At 48.4% G+C, this 13,501-nt stretch overlaps 1 pseudogene; it reads left to right on the forward strand.

Moving 5' to 3' along the window:
* The window catches only part of LOC106731537 (RIMS-binding protein 2-like), a 100,235-nt pseudogene extending 90,889 nt beyond the window's left edge, over nt 1–9,346 (forward strand).
* The last annotated feature ends 4,155 nt before the right edge of the window (nt 9,347–13,501 follow it).

The raw sequence follows: 13,501 nt of genomic DNA on the forward strand, positions 1-13,501 counted from the left end.
CAGATATCAAATATCATTAGCACTCAATGGATTTTCTGAGTTGACAGCTTAAACAATACGATAAGGGTTCTTGCGACCACATCTTGCAAAGCACTTCAGTGCATACGTAACCTGGCTCATGAAAGCTAATCACCTAATAAACCATCTTGTTAGTCTTTAAAGTGCTGCATAGTCCTGTCTTTTGTTTCAGCTACACCAGACTAACACGGCTACATCTCTATTACTATGGCTCAGATAAGTAGCTTTGTTGGTTTTGTCTACACTGAAAGTCCAGGTTTATTAGAACTCAAGTTAGCAGACTTTGGGCTTGTTAACCTGTGGCTTAAGCATCTACACTTATTTGTAACTCCAGTTTGAAATGGTGGAACCCTTGGTCCCAACTGGGAGCTCCAACATCTATACTGCATAATGCAAGTCTGAGTCCAATGACCCATATCCCAGACTTCCTAGTGTCCTCCCAAAATGTGACTGCTCTAATCCTTTGTTTGTGGTGTAGCATGGGAAAATTTGACTGTCCACCAATTTGACTGACCAGAGGACAAAGAAAGTCAGCCTGTGGGATACTTTTGTTGGAATCCCAGAGCATGAGTCCAGCAGGGCTGTGTCTACACTACAAAGCAATATGGTTTGAATCAGGCTCAGACTAACCACCCTCATGGGATCCAGGGTCTGAGCCCTGAATTCATATGATTTTTTTGTAGACAGAAGGGAGGTTAGGCTTCCCCGCAGCAAGGAATGTATAAGACAACACGTGTTGACCACTTCTTAACTTGCTTCCCTAGTACCTATATTTAAGTCTGGACATGTGGTTCATGAGCATTAACAGTGATAAACCAGTTGATAAATAATTTTATGGTCTCAATATATCAACCTTGTTTGTACCTCAAATAACAATATTCGCTAGGGACAAAACAATTTATTTGGTGTCCTAAATTAACACTATAGACTTTTAATACGCAGTTTGAACTTGGAAAGACCTGCAAATGTGCGATATTTCACTAATGAAATCCCATTAGCAATTGCTGAGACATGCTTGTATACAAACACAGTTACACATGCAATCAGGCATCCCCATTGAAAAGAATCCTTGTGGTCAAGGCACTAGACTGAGACTCAGGATACCTGGTTCAATTTCTGGCTGTGCCACAGACTCCTTGTCTGATTCAGGGCATGTCATTTAGTCTCTTGATGCATTACTCACCTCTAAAATAGAGTTGATAATTATCTAGATTTTGCCTGTCTTGTCTACTTGGACTGTTAGCTTTTCTGGACAAAGATTGTCTCTTATTGTGTAATGTTCTAATACCTAGAGCCACATGACACTAATCTCAGCTGAGGCCTCGCAGTGCTATTGAAATACACATAATACATTTAAATCAACTTGACAATATGAGAGCTCAAATAATCCTGTTTGTGTTGCTTGAATCCTGGGTTTTATTGTATGACTGAGGGTATGTCTACACTACAGCAGTAATTTGAACTAACTTAATTCGAATTAGTTAATTCAAAATAAGCTAATTCGAATTAGTGCATCTAGACCTAAAAACTAGTTCGAATTAGCATTTTGCTAATTCAAAATAGCACATCCACATGGAGTGGACCCTGAATTGAAGCAGTGCCGGCAGGGCATCAGGGTTGGACTTAGTGTGTGGGGCTGCTGCCTCAGGCTATCCAAGGTCTGTGCTTAAAGGGACCCGACCCCCCATCCCGGACAGACAGTTCTCAGGTTTCTCTGCTTGCTGGTCCACCTCGCTGAGGGACAGCAAAGCATTTGTGTCACGGAGTGCTCTGCTTGCCCTCACCCGGGGTACCACGGCACTCTGCAACATGGAACCAGACCTGTCCCCAGGGACTCTGCTGCGTCTCGTGGACACGTTGCCGGCAGCCTGGCTGCACTGTCTGCAGGCTGCCATCTGGGAGGACCATCGAGGGGATGTCAGGATCCAGGGGGCCCTGCAGGAGAGCGTCCATCCTGAGTAGTGCTAACAGTCTCCCCGGTCTGCCCCACTGGGGGATTGTGCCCCATTCCTCCCTCTCCTCCTTCCACTTACCCTTCCCTAGCCCCCCCTTCCTGATGTCAATAAAAGACACGTATTTTCAAAAATAACAACTCTCTTTATTCAACACAACTGGGGAGGGGGAATGAAACTGTGAGGAGATGGGGGAAAGGAGGCGGGAGAGGGCAGGAGAGAGGGTGGGAGAGGGGAGGGGGAAAACTGGGAGGAGGGAGCTCGAAGGGGGAAGCAAGGGGAAGAAGGGGGAGGGGAAACTCAGGGATATGGGGTGGGGGTCTTGCCGGGCCAACCGTCTCCCAGCATGGTGAGGGAGGGGGCCTTGGCATCCCCGGGGGGATGGGGTGGAGGGTGCGGAGGTTGAGGTGGGGGGTGTGGACATTGAGGAGGAGGGTGCGGAGGATGAGGAGGAAGCAGTGGGGGGGGGGGGCAGGAGCGAGAGGAGGGACAGTAGTTGGGGGGGCAGCAGGCGCAGGACCGGCACGGGGCACCATGCTCTGCAGCAGGGTAGCATTTCTGGCTCGGTCCTCAGCCAGCTGCTCCCGGCGCAGCTGCAGGTCTTCCCGCATCCAGGCCTGGACGGTGCGGTGCAGGGCTCGCAGGGCCCCCAGGTGCTGGTCCCGGTACTCCTGCTCCGTGCTGGCGGTCCGGAGCAGGCCACAGGGGGCGGGAGCATGTCCCGGGCGGGGTGGTGCGCCCTGCACGAGCAGCTGGTGCAGCTGTAGAGAAATAAGAGAAGTGGTCAGTTCTCCCTGGGGGGACAGTGGGTGAAGCCCAGCCCCTGCCCCCCCCCCTCCTGGCGACGTGAGGGTGACCATGTCCTGCACCGTCAGAGCCGTTGTGTTTGTACAGAGGCCATGGTCAGGATGTCTGGCTCTCCCCGGGACTGGGAGCTGCCCCAAGACTGCACCCATGCCCCTGTGCCGTGTATAGTGTGGCCGGGGTGGGGGGGAGATGTCCCCTGCCTCTGTGTAGAGGGGGCGTGTGAAGAGAGAACATCCTGCTGGGTCCCACCCCGGGGTTGGGAGCGTGTCAGGTCTCTTCACACACGTGTGTGCCTATTGGGCCATGGCCCCTGGGTGTCACGCAGCTGGAGCCACCTGCCCAAGGGTGGCATGGCATGTGCTCGCACATGCACAGGTGGCTGCGTGATCCATGGGAGGCATGGCCCACGTGCACGGTCCTTGGTCTCCCTCCCCACCTCCCCCCCAGGCAGGGGACAGTGCTGGCACTTACCCGGTATGGCCTCCCTGAACAACCCTGCCGACTCTGGTGCCAGAACAGCTGGCGGTGGTCCCTCCGGTGTGCCCGGGTCAGGGCCCTCCAGCCCCGGCTCGCTGCCTCCTGGGCTGGTGCGGACCACCCCGCCCCCCAGGAGTTGGTCGAGGGCAGGGAAGTAGGGGCAGGTGGCAGGGCCTGCTGCAGCGCCTGCTGCAGTGCCACCCCTGGTGGCCCTGGCGTACCCCTGCTGCAGCTCCTTCACTTTCAGGCACACCTGCTCCTGGGTGCGCCTGTGTCCCTTTCGGGCCATGGTGGCTGCTATGCGGCTGTAGACGGCTGCGTTCCTCCTACTAGTGCGGAGATCATGGACGTTGGGGGCCTGCCCCCAAACCTCAGTGAGGTCCATGATCTCCGCACTAGTCCAGGAGGGAGCCCGCCGTCTACAGCCCCTGGGTGCTGGGGGACTGGGTGGGGGACAGCTGGCTGTCACTGGCTGCCTGGCTCATCCTGGGGTCACTGGATCGGGGCAGAGACTGCTGGCAGGGCTGGCTCTGGCAAGTGCTGACTGACCAGAGTCTACCCCTTTAAGGGCCCCGGGGCTGGGAGAGAGGAGAGGAGTTTTCCTGGTTTGGCCCAGAGTGGCCACCAGGGGGAACCTGGGAAGGGCTAGCCTCCCACTAGTTCGAATTAAGGGGCTACACAGCCCTTAATTCGAACTACTTAATTCAAACTAGGCTTACTCCTCGTAGAATGAGGTTTACCTAGTTCGAATTAAGTGCTCCGCTAGTTCCAATTAAATTCGAAATAGTGGTTTGCATGTGTAACCCCTATGAAAGTTAATTCGAACTAACGGCTGTTAGTTCGAATTAACTTTGTAGTGTAGACATACCCTGAGTGTAGGAACAGAATCTGGACACCGTGTATGAAGCAAGCAAAAGGGTTTATTACACACAGTGCTGGTGGAGTGTCACTTTGCTTATTAGGCTTGGTGAACACTGCCAAACAATAGGTTACAATTGATTATATAGGATTCTGATGGGTGGAGGAAACGATGCGGGGGGGGGGGGGGGGGAGATCCCAGACTCCCTGGGTAGGTGGTAGATGAGAGGCAAAATGAGGGCAATAATCTAAAGGTTACATAGTGTTTTCCACCCACAGCTTGCAGAATACCTTATATATAGTTAAACAAGTACTTAACACATAATTGACAATTGATGTCTGCTTTGTTTAAGTGGTGATGTGTCCGTCAGCATCAGGATGGCATCTTTGCAGGGATGTGATCCATTGGTGTTATTCCTGGGGAATTAAAGCAGAAGGCAGTAAAGGTACATGACAATTGTGTATTTGTTCCTAGCACCATTGAATGTGATAGTGCTATGTCCTGTCTCTCATCCATAGGGCCTTTTCCCTGGAATGTAATTGTCTGGGTAGTTATCTCTAGGCTGATCTTCCTCCAATGGGCTAAGAAGGGGGGGCACGGATAACCTTCTACTCAGCTGTGCCTTTGACATATATGTTTGTAGGCCTGTTCCAGACTTAAAAATAGGGGTTCTTAACAGAATATCATAGCCTGCCTCAGAAATGTTTACCCTACACTGAGATTCTCATGGACTTCAGTGACAGTAACGGTGGGTCCTGTGGCACTTTAAAGATTGTCAGATGCACAAATAAATCTGTTAAAGTGGTTTTTACCCACAAAAGCTTATGCCCAAATAAATCTGCCAGTCTTTAAAGTGCCACAGGACTTATCATTTTTACAGATAGAGACTAACACTACTACCCCACTGAGACTTCAGTGAAAGTGATTAGCTCATGGTTTAATTGTGTAACAGTAATGGAATCTTTGTAATATGAAGGACGTGGCTATGAACCTTTGAGGGGAGGTAGGGAGAGGCTGCCTGCTTTAGTGTGCAGATTCCAGGCTGTGTGTATTTGGTAAATGCATATTAGCAGTATTCTACTGAGTTTTATAGCCACTTGGATCTGTCAGCTGGATCAGTAAGTCGGCAGAGCAAAACAGTTATGGCCACGGAGGTCTTTGTCTTACAAAATAATCTCTGTAGTAAGAGACACAAAAGTCACCCTTCAAGCTAGTCCTTTGATCCCTATCTGAGGAAGCAGACTTTCCCAGTCAGCCTCTTAACATGCTTTTTCAGAACACTTTGCCAGGGAAGGAGGAAGTCTGAGCTGCAGTTAACCTCTGGTTCACCAGGGACCTCTCAATGCCTTGTAACCCCTTACAATGACATGAAGTGTTTATTATTATGTAATGTACTTCTTCAGCCCAAGATGACCAAAGGAGAGAGTCATCTAGAAGACTGCTTGTTTGGTAGTGTGAGAGGAGTGTTCTTTTGTAAATTATATTTGGTTGTTCTTTTTCACCAGGTGAACTTCTAGATGGACAAAGAGGACTGGTCCCTTCAAACTTTGTGGATTTTGTTCAAGATAACGAGTCCTGTTTGTTGAGCACCTTAGGCAGCAAGCAGGATCAGAATTTTATCAACCATTCAGGTTATGCTTTGGATGGAGATAGTCTACTGGAGATCAATCCACCAAGTCACATAGAGTCCAGTGTAATCAGCAATGGCACAGGGACTCTTGATATGAACATTGATGAAATTGGAGAAGACGTTGCGCCCTATCCTAGAAAAATAACCCTTATTAAGCAACTAGCCAAAAGTGTTATTGTGGGCTGGGAGCCACCAGTCGTGCCTCCTTGATGGGGAACGATTAACAGTTACAACATCCTGGTTGACAAAGAAATACGCATGAATGTGTCCTTGGGAAGCAGAACTAAAGCTCTTATAGAAAAACTTAACATTGCTACTTGCACATACCGAATATCGATTCAGAGCATTACAAGCAGAGGTACTTCAGATGAGCTGCACTTTGTTAGTTGGGAAGGATGTCATTGTGGCACCTTCACATCTTAAGGTGGATAACATAACCCAGATTTCTGCTGAGCTGTCCTGGCTTCCTACCAATAGCAATTACAGTCATGTGATCTTTCTGAATGAAGAAGAGTTTGACATTGTCAAGGCTGCTAGCTATAGGTACCAGTTTTTTAATTTGAAGCCCAGTATAGCCTACAAGGTGAAGGTCATGGCAAAGCCCCATCAGATGCCCTGGCAGCTTCCTCTGGAGCAACGGGGGGAAAAGGAAGCATTTGTGGAATTTTCTACATTGCCAGCAGGTTTGATATTTTACTGTCCTTTAACTTTGCAATTGCTCTAGAAATGGCAGGTGCACCAAGACTAGTCAAAAAAAAGTCCTCCAGTGTCTAAGTTCTGAATCAGCCTCATGCAAAAAAAATGGTAATGGAAAGCATTCCTTCTCAGTGTTGCATAATTAGTGGTATAGACCATGAACTTGCATTTGAAGCTGCCTGTGTAGCTTCAGTTGCAGCAACAAGGCCTTTGTTGTTTGAAATGTGTGATGGTACACACAGTGTTCTGACTCAACCCACTGAAAAGTCAGGAGGTTTTTGTTGTTAATGCTCTAAAGCTGGACTGACTCCATTGAACGTAATGGGTTTTAACTAATCTTTGATTTTAGAAAATGAGACGTTTATGAAGCAAATGTGTCACACATTTTAAGTAACATATAAAAGCTGAGGTGGTTGCAACAAAGGTCTTGAACCATCACATCTCAAAATGTGATAATCACCTTTATAATGAAATTTCTATTATGGATTATATATACTTCGCTGCCAAGGGTGGTAAAGCAGTGTAAATGGACTATGCCAGGTTGCATAATCCTGCAGTTATCTGTGCCAGGTCTTCTGTGAGAGATCAGAGGAGAAGTAAACACTACCTGATAAAGAGATCACATTTTTTTTTAATGGATCATAGAATCCTAGGGCTGGAAGAGACCTCAGGAGGTCATCAAGTCCAGCCCTCTGCCCAAGGCAGGACCAATCCCAACTCAATCAACCCAGCCAGGGCTTGGTCAAACCGAGACTTAAAAACTTCTAGGGAAGGAGATTCCACCACCTCCCTAGGGAACCCATCCCAGTGCTTCACCACCCTCCTAGGGAAATAGTTTTTCCTAATATCCAACCTAGACCTCCCCCACTGTAACTTGAGACCATTGCTCCTCCTTCTGCCATCCATCACTACTGTGAACAGCCTCTCTCCATCCTCTTTGGAACCTCCCTTCAGGAAGTTGAAGGCTGCTATCAAATCCCCCCTCACTCTTGTGCAGACTAAACGAACCCAAATCCCTCAGTCTCTCCTCATAGGTCATGTGCTCCAGCCCCCTCATCATTTTGGTCACCCTCCACTGGACCCTTTCCAATGCGTCCACATCCTTTCTATAGTAGGGGGGTCCAGAACTGGACACAATACTCCAGATGTGGCCTCACCAGAGCCGAATAAAGGGGAATAATCACTTCTCTGGATCTGCTGGCAATGCTCCTCTTAATGCACCCTAATATGTCATTAGGCCTCTTGGCTACAAGGGCACACTGTTAACTCATATCCAGCTTCTCATCCACTGTAACCCCCAGGTCCTTTTCTGCAGAACCGCTACTTACCCAGTCAGTCCCCAGCCTGTAACTATGCTTGGGATTCTTCCGTCCAAAGTGCAGGACTCTACACTTGTCCTTGTTGAACCTCATCAGATTTCTTTTGGCCCAATCCTCTAATCTGTCCAGGTCACTCTGGATCCTATCGCTGCCCTCCAATGTATCTACCTCTCCCCCTAGCTTAGTGTCATCTGCGAACTTGCTGAGGGTGCAATCCATCCCCTCATCCAGGTCATTAATAAAGCTATTGAACAAAACCGGTCCTAGAACTGAACCTTGGGGCACTCCACTAGAAACCGACCGCCATCCTGACATCGAGCCGTTGATCACTACCCGCTGGGCCCGACCTTCCAGCCATCTTTCTATCCATCTTAAGGTCCATTTATCCAATCCACATTCCCTTAACTTGCTGGAAAGAATATTGTGGGAGACTGTATCAAAAGGCTTGCTAAAGTCAAGGTATATCACATCCACCGACTTTCCCATATCCACAGAGCCAGTTACCTCATCATAGAAGCTAATCAGATTGGTCAGGCATGACTTGCCCTTGGTGAATCCATGTTGACTATTCCTGATCACTTTCTCCGCTTCCAAGTACTTCAAAATGGATTCCTTGAGGATCCCCGCCATGATTTTTCCGGGGACTGAGGTAAGGTTGACTGGTCTGTAGTTCCCTGGATCGTCCTGTAGCCAGACGTGAACCCCCATTTTAACATCCATCTTTGTCTGCTTGAAACCATGCAGGGCACATCAGAGCAGGAAAACAGCATATTCTTTGAAAACCTTGGAGCAGGAGGTTTAGATATGCTGGCTCAGTGACCGTGACCAACTGTAAGCAGAGATAGGAGGGTGGTCAAACTAATTGTTGACCAAGAGGCTGTACATCGTGCCCTTGACTTAACCCATATTGATAAGAACACACAACCGTCCGCAGGGGGAGGAATCTCCTGCCCAACAAGAACATCCGGCAGTCCTAATTTAGCTATCTTCCTCTCTTACAAGTGTAAATTAACTTGAAACTTGCTTGTAAGAACTGGCGCCACAAAACGGACCAGTAAAATTTGGCCTCTTAAGATAAGAAAGAGAATACGGGCCCCCAGGGGTATAAAGATAGGTCCAGCAGCACACTTACTCTAAGCGTCAATCTACCACCTATCTGCTGGTCGGGTTTGGTGTTTGATCTCCCGAGGTTCCAGAGGGGACGCCCACCTCGTATTCGTCTTTCTGAGGAATTGAGAGACTGGCCCTGGCCTGACACGCTGGAGTCGAGAGGCACAGAAGGGGGTAAAAATTGTACCTGGATGTGGTCCTTTGTTTAAGTATATATATACATAGTGTTAGAGCTCTTTAAAGATTAAGCTGTCACTTGGTACCATTATTTCTATTTTCTATCTTTACCTTTTTTTCCTGTAACCATTTTTTAAGATCTATCTATATTTTGCTAGCATTTAAGAAATAGAGCAATAGCCATTGTAACCATATGATTTATAAGTTCCTTTAATAAACCTGTAACTGTTTAAGTTTTAACCTGACTCCTTCAGTTGCTGTAATAGAACCAAGCACAATTTAAAAGAACTTCAGCCAGTCATAAAGGGACAGACATAGGGAGAGCTTGGGCGTTTGGATCTGTGTCACTCCCAGGTGACAGGTCCTTGGGGCACCTTTCCAGCCTTCCCTAGGCTGCCCGCTGCGAAGGAACTTTGTGTTCTAGCAGCTAAAATCTAAGGTGTAATAAGCTCTTCCTACACACTGGGGCGTCTGTTAGCCTGTTTGGCTACCCTCTGCGAAGGGACTGTGGTCCTAGCAGTAAAGTCACGGACGTTAAAAAACTTTCGGGGCTCCTTTCAGCCTTCTGGGCTGCCCGCTGCGACGAGACTTCGTGTCTTAGCAGTCAAAGACTTAGGAGACATACCCACACACACTGCCCTGACCGTCGGCTGACACGTCCTTCTTCCCTATTTTAAAGATGGGCACTACATTTGCCTTTTTCCAGTCGTCTGGGATCTCTCCCGATCTCCACGAGTTTTCAAAGATAATGGCCAAAGGTTCTGCAATGACATTTGCCAACTCCCTCAGTACCCTCGGATGCATTAAATCCGAGCCCATGGATTTGTGTATGTTTAGATTTTCTAAATAGTTCCTAACCTGTTCTTTTCCCACCAAGGGCTGTCCACCTCCTTCCCATACTGCGTTACCTAGTGCATTTGTCTGGGAGCCCACCTTGTCCGTGAATACAGAGGCAAAGAAATCATTGAGTACTTCAGCTTTCCCCACATCATCTGTCCCTAGGTTACCTCCCTCATCCAGTAAGGGCTCCACACCCTCTCTGATCACCCTCTTATTCCTAACATGCCTGTAGAAGCCTTTCTTGTTCCCCTTCACATCCCTTGCTAGCTGCAATTCCAGTTGCGCTTTCGCCTTCCTGATAACTCCCCTGCATTCTCGAGCAATATATTTATACTCCTCCCTAGTCATCTGTCCAAGTTTCCACTTCTTGTAAGCTTCCTTTTTGTGTTTAAGCTCACCAAGGATGTCCCCGGTAAGCCAATCTGGTCTTCTACCATATTTGCTTTTCTTACTGTGCATCAGGATGGTTTCTTCCTGTGCCTTCAATAAGGCTTCTTTAAAATACTGCCAGCTCTCCTGGACTCCTTTCCCCTTCATGTAAGTGTAACCCAGACACCTAGTGTGGTTACTGAGAAATGCAAGTGGTACCTAGCCCACAGCGACAGTTAAAACCAAGAGACCTCTACAGCATGGGCTAGGAGCTAACAGGCTTTTAGCTCAGAGAGTAGAGGCTCGGATATTCAGCTCCAGAGGTCCCAGCTTCAAATCTGCCTGGTGGCAGTTACATAAGCATCCCAGAGAATCCTACCCATCAGTTCTCTGAGGGAGTCAAAGTCTGCTTTTCTGAAGTCCAGGGTGTGTATTTTGCTCCTCTCCTTTCTTCCTTTGGTCAGGATCCTGAAATCTACCATCTCATGATCACTGCTTCCCAGGTTGTCACCCACCTCTACTTCCCCTACTAGTTCCTCCCTGTTTGTGAGCAGAAGGTCAAGCTGCGCATGGCCCCTGGTCGGTTCCTTCAGCACTTGTACCAAGAAGTTATCCCCAACATTCTCCAAAAACTTCCTGGATTGTCTGTGTACTGCTGTATTGGTCTCCCAACAGATGTCAGGGTGATTCAAGTCCCCCACGAGAACCAGGGCCTGCGATCTGGAAGCTTCTCTCAGTTGTCCGAAGAAAGCCTCATCTACCTCATCCACCTGATTTGGCGGCCTGTAGCAGACACCAACCACAACATCACCCCTGTTGCTTCCACCTCTAAACTTAACCCATAGACTCTCATCAGGCTTTTCTCTCTCTAAATACTGGAGTTCAGAGCAATCATACTGCTTTCTTACATACAATGCAACTCCTCCTCCTTTTCTCCCCCGCCTGTTCTTCCTGAACAGTTTATACCCTTCCATGACAGTGCTCCAGTCATGCGAGTCATCCCACCAAGTCTCCATTATTCCAATCAAATCATAGTTTATTTATTTAAATATTTTTACCCCGCCTTTCTATTTAAAATATTCCAGGCGGCTTACAAGAACAAACAAAAAAATACAAATATATATAAAAATTTAAAATATGAGAACCCAGAGGGACGTAACCAGCTAAAAACATAGAGGGCTCGTCTACACTGGCCCCTTTTCCGGAAGGGGCATGTAAATTTCATGAGTCGTAGTAGGGAAATGCGCGGGGGATTTAAATATCCCCCGTGGCATTTAAATAAAAATGTCCGCCGCTTTTTTCCGGCTTTTAAAAAAGCCGGAAAAGAGCGTCTACACTGGCCCCGATCCTCCGGAAAAAGTGCCCTTTTCCGGTGGATCTTATTCCTACTTCAAAGTAGGAATAAGATCCTCCGGAAAAGGGCACTTTTTCCGGAGGATCGGGGCCAGTGTAGACGCTCTTTTCCGGCTTTTTTAAAAGCCGGAAAAAAGCGGCGGACATTTTTATTTAAATGCCGTGGGGGATATTTAAATCCCCCACGCATTTCCCTATTACGGCTTCTGAAATTAACATGCCCCTTCCGGAAAAGGGGCCAGTCTAGACACAGCCATAGAGAGGAGGAACACACAAATACAGACTCAAACATTAATAAAAGCACGAGTAAAAAGGGTGGCTTTAGCCTGACGCTGGAACAATGCTAGTGTTGGCGCCATACGAATATCACGAGGAAGAGAATTCCACAGCCTGGGAGCAAAAGCTGAGAATGCCCTGTTCTGCGTAGATGTTAATCTTATCTCCACAAGTGGGGGAACATGAAGCAAAGCCTCCCCAGCTGACCTCAATCCCCGGGCAGGTTCATATGGGAGAAGACGGTCCTTCAGATACCCTGGACCCAACTCATTTAAGGCTTTATAGGTCATAACTAAAAACTTAAATTGTGCCCAGAAACATACCGGAAGCCAGTGCAGCTGCCAAAGCACTGGCATAATGTGCGCCGTATAACGAGTGTTAGTTAAAACTCGAGCAGCCGCATTCTGGACCAGTTGAAGTTTCCAAAGGCTCTTTAGAGGCAGCCCTACATAAAGTGCATTACAGTAATCCAGTAGGGATGTAACAAGAGCATGGATCACTGTGGCCACATCATGCTTGTTCAGTAAGGGTCACAGCTGGCGGATTAAACCAAGTTGCCCAAAGGCACTCCTAGCCACCAAAGAAATCTGATTTTCAAATGTTAAAAAAGGGTCCAGGAGGACTCCCAAGCTGTGTACCTGTTCTTTCAGGGGGAGAGTAACCCCGTCTACAACAGGTGCCGTGCCACATTCACGCATAGATGGCCTCCTGATCCACAGGACCTCAGTCTTGTCTGGGCTCAACTTCATCTTATTTGACTTCATCCAAACCATCACTGCCTCCAGACACCGATGTAGATCAGTCACCGCCACACCTGGTTCTAATGTCACAGGGAAATAGAGTTGGGTGTCATCTGCATATTGATGGCACCGTCCTCCAAAACTCCTTATCACCTCTCCCAGCGGCTTCATGTAGATATTAAACAGCATAGGGGACAAGATGGAACCTTGCGGGACCCCATAGCACAATTGCCATGGGATCGAATAGCAGCCCCCTAGCTCCACCTTCTGAAAGCATCCTGACAGGTAGGACCGGAACCATTGCAAAACAGTGCCTCTGATACCCAACTCTGCCAGGCGCCCCAGAAGGATGTCATGGTCAATGGTATCAAAAGCCGCTGAGAGGTCTAGGAGAATCAACAGGGATGCACTCCCCTTGTCTATCTCCCAGCGTAAATTGTCTACCAGGGCAACCAAGGCGGTTTCTGTTCCAAAACCAGGCCTAAAGCCAGACTGAAATGGATCTAAGTAGTCGGTTTCTTCCAAGAAAGCTTGGAGTTGCAGCACCACCACCCTCTCGAGTACCTTGCCCAAGAAGGGAATATTAGCAATCGGGCGACAGTTATTTAAGTCATATGGGTCGGGACTGGAGTGTGGACAGAAGGGAGCCGCCTCTCACCCGTTGCGCACCGCATGTTCGTGGGGAACCCGGTGCTAAATCATTCGTAGACGACCTGATTCTGGGTCAGGGTTTCGTGCGTAGCAGAGCAGCTACCTCGCTGCGATCTATTGAAAGTCAGCCTTCGACACAAGACTTTGTCTCTTCTCCCCCGAGGCGGGCGGGGCGACTCTCGCGGGAGGGTCCCTGCCGCCGGAGGAGCAGGCGGGCAGGGCGGCCC

This window comes from Pelodiscus sinensis, unplaced genomic scaffold, assembly GCF_049634645.1.
Source record: "Pelodiscus sinensis isolate JC-2024 unplaced genomic scaffold, ASM4963464v1 ctg36, whole genome shotgun sequence".
Classification (NCBI taxonomy): Eukaryota; Metazoa; Chordata; order Testudines; family Trionychidae; genus Pelodiscus; species Pelodiscus sinensis.